This window comes from Trichoplax adhaerens, genomic scaffold (genome assembly GCF_000150275.1).
Source record: "Trichoplax adhaerens TRIADscaffold_2 genomic scaffold, whole genome shotgun sequence".
NCBI lineage: Eukaryota > Metazoa > Placozoa > Uniplacotomia > Trichoplacea > Trichoplacidae > Trichoplax > Trichoplax adhaerens.
Genome location: NW_002060944.1, coordinates 9,483,393 through 9,491,665, shown reverse-complemented (window position 1 = coordinate 9,491,665; position 8,273 = coordinate 9,483,393).

The following is an 8,273-nucleotide window of genomic DNA, read 5'->3' as shown; positions in this document are numbered from 1 at the left end:
TGAAAGTAATAATGAAATGAATCATATCATACTCTAAATTTGTCAAAGTCAGGCAATAGCATTAGTGCACTTAAAATGATGACTGCACAATTTATATAGACAAGATAGACGGCCATGAAAATTCGGTTTAAAATTTTTAAGGTTGAACGATCAAGATTTCAACTTTAGTGTAGACAATGACAAAAAATAAGGCAAAAACTGTATCATTCAAGTGATAGACAGTAGAATTAATCAATCATTTGATATATATCCTAATTTTACATCTATATCGAAAAGGAAATGTAATGGAAAATATTATTTGATAAACTATTCAGCTTGTTCAGACGCACACAATTACGGTTTAAAAAAAAATCATAGAAATAGATCACTGGAATGGGATTAATTAAAATGCATGTTATCTAAAATTATTCTAATATTATCATTTACTTTCCCGATCCATTGTCACTCACTCTTTGATTGGTTTCAATATAAATTGATGGAAAAATTACTGAGGTGTAAAATGATAATAACAATCGTAAGTCAAGCAGTAATTGCTATCGGAACAAAACCTGTAAACAAATAGTATAAAAGTCATCAGATCTTGACCTCGATTTTATTTACTGTTTTAATATTTATCATTTGACACCCTTATCGCAGTTTTTGTTCACAATTTTACCAATAATTCAGTGCGCTATTTTAATATTTACAATTTGAGATACAAACGTGATTATTGAGATTTTCAGGAAAACTTTAAAATTGTATTACCACACCTATTAAAGATTTAAATTTTATTCTTGATAGACCAGGGGATTGACATCAGATGCATTCGATATAAAATAGTCCTACTGAATACAATTCAATTGCATCATAAAATATAAAGCACGAAATCATCACAATAGTGATTGAAAATGAATCCTTCATAATTATAATTGAATGATTTTCAAGTCGTTGAAAACTTAACCATGATAGATCGAAAGCAATCGGTGTAACATATCGCAGAAATGGTATTTGGCTCCGTGAAAACTCTTACAACGAACTATCGATCTTACATAAATATCTAAAGCGATAGATTCTCATATGACCAGATAGCAACTAAATGCATAGGTCAGTAAAGGGTTTTACCTTTATCACCTTTTAATTAGTTACGGAAATTATATTTATAAATTGTAAATTTATCTCAAACCCAATGAAATGTGGATACGTTCATAAGATATGAAATAGGTTACAAAATATCATGTTTCGGTCCGTAATGACAAGACTAAACTTTATTTCATAGGTATGTCTACGCATAGCATTCATTTGCAATCTGATTTACGTCATTTTATCTATTCACCATTGTTTACATATTTTGATGGTCTAGATTGCGCTAGCTTAATATCTTATTTTTATTGAATGTCGTGATTACGAAAATAGTGGTAACTATTTCCTCACTGATATTCTGAGGTCGAATGTAGAACAAATTTTGTTGTTTACAATTGCAATAAAGTGTTCACTTTCGTAAATCGTTCAATATTAGAGTAGGGATCATATAAACCTTTAGCTATTGATGATAAATTATCCTTTTATGTATACTACTCATACGCTGTCATTTTAATTTGATACATTGTAATATTTACGTTTTCAATGCAGATGTATTTGTAAAGTTTTATTATTTGATCGATTATATGTAATTTGATACAATCAATATAGTACATAGTTCTAGTATTGAAAAGGATAGAGATGTGTACTTCAAATAGCCGCAGATTTGAATAGCCCAGGTGTAGCTCTTTGACACCTCGAATATTTTGATGGAAACATAAGGCACGAAAGGAATGCGATAGTTTAAGTAACACTTTCAATTATTGATAGATTTATGTTAAAGTTCTTATTTTGGCTGTTGCATATGTCAGTATAGGCGAGAGTAATACGTGACATCCAAGATTAATCAACATCTTTAATAATATAATATAAATTTATAGTTATTAACAACAGTATAGGGCGCAAAGCGATAGCTATATTTTTACTTCGTGTCTATCATATGAACTAGACAGCTAGATCCAAGTTACTTTTTAAGTGACTGCTTCATAGAGTAAATAGGTAGCCTAAGGCCCATTTCCACTTCGTATCTTGTGTATTTTATCGATAACTAGATTTAATATACTTTTGAATTGAATGCTTTACCTTTTTAGAGTAATTTGTGATTAATTTGATATCGGAATAGCTGTTAAGAGGCGAAAGGCTTGAACTTATTGTAACGATGAATCTTTTTGATTGGGAACGCGGAATGTATTATGGAATACGTGCGATAAGTTTTTCATTATTGCGGTATGATTTCCTATGCACTGAAGTTAAAACTGTCTTTCATTTCATTACCCAGCCACCAAAGTAATACGATATGATAAAATAGTGCTTACTTTCACAAATGCTTAGTCAGTGAACTCTACTTTTTTACCGCGGAGAACAGGTATAATATAATCTATACTTACTAGCAGTATTTACTCTCTTTTAAAGAAGGCGCTCTTCCGTCAGACAAAGTTGCAGTAATTAGTATGTGGAACAATTAAGACCGTCTACTTTAGCTATTGTACTCTACTGAATTTTAAAATGTTAAATGGGAGCTTAATTAATAGTCAATCGGTATAAATTTTTTATCATTATAATACCTAAGAATTCTACTCTAACAACCAAAATGTTTTACGAATGTTCTATATGTTTATAGCGATGCAAAATCATCTCTCATAAAAAAGCTAAAATTTTGTGCGAATCAATGTATCAGAATTAAGTAATTATCAGGGTATTATTAATTACCATGGAATGAAATTGATATTTTTATACTCAATTAAGAAATAGCAACCACATTAGTATTAATTAATAACTACACTGAAATATGCAAGATAGCGATAAATCGCGACAAATTAAATATTGTAACGAAAATTCTCGATCTAATTACATCTATTGCTACATGAAGTGACCAGTTTGGGATAATCTAGTGATTGCACTATACAGCGTATCAACTAAATCTCAAATTTAATACTCGTATTGAAGCTGATTAAATTCGATGCTATCAACATAAATAAAGTCATTGAATATATGTCGATACATGATTGTTTGATTGCGCAATGTGTCTATTTCCACGTACTCTGTGGCCAATCCACCTGACAGTTATTGGAATTTAAACATTCGATCCTTTTATTAATTTTAAATGCATCTGCTTGTACTGTATAGATTGTATTCTATTTCTAAATTTTGTAAAAATTAGCCCACTATAATATAACGTCTATTCTTTTAATTAATTTAAAAAAATCAATTTACGGATCGTTCATTCTGGATCCAGTTAAAATTATTCAGTTTTGATTTCCATTGGTTTAAATTGAAATTTGTCTATATTCAGGAATTCTATTTACTAGTTGTACGTCAGAATATATATTCAATACTACTACTATGTAATAACACGACCAATTCTAGATCATCTTATTTTCATTTTCCTAACGGAAATCAAATCATCTATCAAAAGAAATTTTGACAACAAAAGTGATTGATATATCGATTTACAAACCAACAAAGAATAACCTTTAATTGTTATAAAATATCGTTTTTCCGGAAGAGTAAGCCTTCTTACTGTGGTATATACGTATATAGATCTACACTATCCAAATGTAGATTAAGAAATACTCAAAAAAGCTGATGAATGTCATTGCGGGGTAGAATAACTTTTTTCTTCATAATTTCTAACAGAGAATCAGATTATTGTCCGTTTGCATTGTCTTAATAAATCAAAACTTGAGAATATAATGGAATGTATGCACGTATTCCTATTGCATGACTAGTAATCAGCCATATAAATCATAACTACTATTAAATAGTTACGATGGGTAGAGTAGTTTAAAAGCAATTTAGAATTACACTAGTGATTTTTAGGTAAAAAAATATAGAATTACTGACTAGGGCATACATATTATTGAAAAGTAATCAAAGCATTATAAAATTATTGATTTATGGTTAAGCTTATTTAATAGATTTAAAAATATTGATAACGGTAATATCGTTATTCGAGCTTCTCTAGTGTAAGATAAAATGATTTATTAATTGTTTGGCTCTGATAGATCATACAAATGTTAAACTGCATTACTCAGCAAACCGTCGTTCGTAACCGAAACCGTCATTAAGCTATTAAAAAGTAGTTAACAACCCGAAATTGATTCAGATTATGAAATTTTCAACCAACGCTATCATCAAATTTTGATTTCGACTCGTCTTATTCAGGTATTAATAATTTACTAAGAGTTTATAAGCGCGGTCTTATAATCCATACTACTGCTAAGTACGGAATTATAGTGTCTATACAGTCCAATATATTGTCGTATATTTATCAATTTCCATTTAGATTGCATGATGAAAGGTTTCTAAAGCTATTTTTTTTATAGCTAGGTGATCAAATATCGATCTGTATTGAAAATCATTACAAGATCAGTATTGATATAATCTCTTTTCACTTATTCAGAAGTAGAAATCAAATTGCAATATGGATTTAAGAATGGATGATATGAAAGACAAAGTATTTATGATATTATTTTTGTCTTTTGTTTCTTAAGTATACAGCTTTATTTGGACTTGCTTGGATTAGACAATCGGAATAATATTGAATTAAGACATTTGATTATAGCATAGGTGAAAAATTGAATTTTAAATGTAAAAAAAAAAATGTATTTCGCATTTGATATGAGATCATACTCATTTACATAACTTAAAAATCATTTCAAAATTTTAAGGTGTTATAGATAGATGAAAATAATTTAGTACAGGATATTGCCGCATGATTTTAATCATTATTACTACGTGCTTGATTATGCAATATAACGATCGATGGGAAGACTAATCGGCTTATGGGCAACTTAACGGTTAAGAAGTTTTTAATATCCGGTTGAATTCAGGCAAATGCGAGCATTTTCTATAAGAGAAAAGTTTAGGTAAAACTAGACTATCTCTTATGATACCCTTACTGTAGCCATATAGATAAGAAAGATTTACCTTAACTAAACTGAAATCTTGATATTTAGAATACGTACATTGCTAGCATAATCAAATTTGATAGATTCTTACTGATCGATAGCCATTGAATGCTTTGGCAACGATTAAATCTGATCAACAATTATTATTATTTCTAGAATTATTAAAAATAACTTTTATGCGGTAATCTTTAGTCTATGTGGTGATTTTTCATAGGAAATATTATGCTCATTGGACTATTCCAGAATCGAAGTAATTGAAAATTAGAAGAGAAATGCGTGAAATTTTATAGTGCTTTTAAGGGCTAGTTAATATAGGTTTATCTATAAAAATACTTTTCATTACTTCGCTTAAAGTACAATCAACTAAATAAAAAAGTATATCCTGTTTTTTCATCGCTTATTTTTAAGATATTACTGACCTAACAAGAAATTATAGAAATCTTCTTAACGATAGAATCAATCCTATTCCCGCCAGAAATTCTTTCACTCCCTTTTATCTAGTCAGATAACTGAGGACTTCTAATCTTCTTAATAGTTTTTTAAAATAAATTCATCTTTCCAGTGATCTCATAATCAACAAAGTAACTTAAAATCATAATCTTATTTATTATGACCCGAATCTTTATCTTTTACCTATTGTTCTTTCATTCGTCTTTTACCTCATGTGATAACTTAGAAAAATATTTCTTTAAAGATAAATAAAATCTTATCCATCCATTCATTGTTTACCTTTTTTCCTTATCAAAACTCATAGACCTCTAGAATCTCTAAAATCTCAAAGTTCGTGTCAAAACTAAGAAAATTGCTTATCTGATGATGTTTACCTATCTATGTCAATATTATGTTGAAAATGGACGTAACTTCAGATTGCTATCACTAATAGTAATAGCAGCTCTGTATGAAGACGACAGGCTGTCTTCTTTTTCCAAAAGAAGGATGTCTGTTATTCTCTAGAGCTCTACTGAATCTGTAAAAATATATGATTTTTATTTGTCAAGCATTAGTTACTAGATTGATTTGTTATAATGATAATCTTGAACATTTTTCTTACCCTCTACGTTTATTCTGCTGATCGATTGTTTGAATTACATCTGCTGTAGGAATAGAATGAGTATTGATGATTGAAAATAGTATCTCTCAGTTTTATAGCCTACCGTGATGACAGAAAGCTTTACTAGCACTCGTAAAAATAATATCATTAAATGATTTTAAGTTATTATTCTTTGATACAATTGTTATTAAGTGTTGATGAATTAAATGAGATAAATAACAGTATCGTTACAACTTACATATATCAGTCATATCTGTATGCGATGATATTATGACCAAATATTGAAACATAGCTTAAAAAACAAGCCAGCATAGATTCTGTAATGGCTTTGTAATTAAAATATAATTCATCTTACAATATCAAATACCCAGCAATACAGTAATGATACTCTCTCTGATAAATATACTAGAAATGATGGAAACAAACAATAGTTCTTCCTTTAATAAGCATGCATTCTAGAATAAAACTGGCATTATTGCCCGTAAAAAGTATTGTAAAAAGTAAGAGTAAATGCTTTAGGTGATATTTAGGAACTAAAATGCTTTTCTTACTGAGGCTGTACTTTAAGTTTAATATTTCTGCGGCTATGATATTAAAGTAGCAATCGATGCAGCCAATAATTATTGAAAGAATTGGCTCTATGCTATTTACATCAATCGATAGATTGTATTATGTAGCTATGATCTGTATTTTTCAATGAAAATTTCATCGAATCATTTAGTCCAAAGAGACATCCTCAATTTAAGTAGTTCTTTCACCAGTTGAAAGCTCAGGATGAGATAAGATAAAAATCTGCGTACTTCCCCTTATTGTGTCACTCTCTAACATTAAATAATCCGTTTTAGATAGTCTTTCTGTAGTTACTTTATTCTATATCTTCCTAAATTTTAGAAAATAGGTACTGAACTAAATGAAGAACCTACAATGGTGCGAAATAGCTTAGCCTTTAAATTATATAGAATAAGATAGTTAACTTGAAAGAATTGCTTGAATTGGTTGCGATCCAGTTAACTATGTGATAAGCTTTATGTAAAAGATATAATTTACAGACATGATCAGCTTTTTTTACTTTAATTGATAGACATACGCCCATCCTATATATACGGTAAATAGAAGGAACGAGAAATTACCCGGAATATCATTTATCATATACATAATATGCAATTTACAGACAATACTGTCTAATCATTGCTTCTGTGATGGCTAAAATGCTCTTCCTGTATATATTTATAGTGAATGAAAGGAATAAGGAATTAGAAGGCCATTTAAATGAAATCTCCCTATATCCCATTACTTTTAATTGCTATTATGATCTATCGCGATGATTGTAAAGATACTCCGGCTTGTTAGATATAATAATTTAGACCACCGTCTCCGTTAACGTATACAAAGATTTAATTCAACCATGTTAGTAGTCACGTTAGTAAATAAAATAATTCTGTAATTCCTCTAAGGTAATCAAAAATAAATTTCCTATATTGGAATATAGCCCATCATGTTCTTATTATGTACATCAATTTCAGTAGGAGTTAATTATACCCAAAATTTGTACACTAATACTATCGTATCTATTTCATTTGATCGAGATACCTGTAAAACTGCAGTCAAGATTTTTGAACGATTCGGATAGCAACTTCTTCAAATTTTATAAAGTTTTCCGCTTAATAATTTTATCTATTAGTAATACAATTTTTTGTTGTACAAGGGAAATAGAATTATCCTACTTTCATCATGAAACCGCCTATAGTCTGCAAGAATACAACAATCGCCTGTAAATGAGGAAATACTTTTTAATTATCTTAATTGAATGTCAATAGCTTTTGCTTGTCAGTGGTTGGTCATTTAAATGAGAGAAAATACTATACGCGTATTTAATGGACACTAGTTTAGAATAAGGCCAAATCACTTTTATGGTCTTAAATTGTGTGACCAATAACAATATTCAACCAGATTTATAACTGGCAATATTTTGAGAAAATTGCCTCTCTTATCGATATTTTCAGGATGTTATCATTGAAATACAGGTAAATTGCCATTATCTAAACACAGTGTATTTTGGGTACCGATAATAAGTCTGAAATAGAATATTTATAAATGCACAATACTTGACTATTTGCCTCTGCCAATATCGTAAAAATATCGAGAAAGGGAGTATGAAGTTATCTTGTTGATTTGAACTTAAAAATGTGAAAGATAGTTACAAAAAATAAAAGGATGGAATGCAGATAAGCTCTAGTAAGTGATAAAATATCATT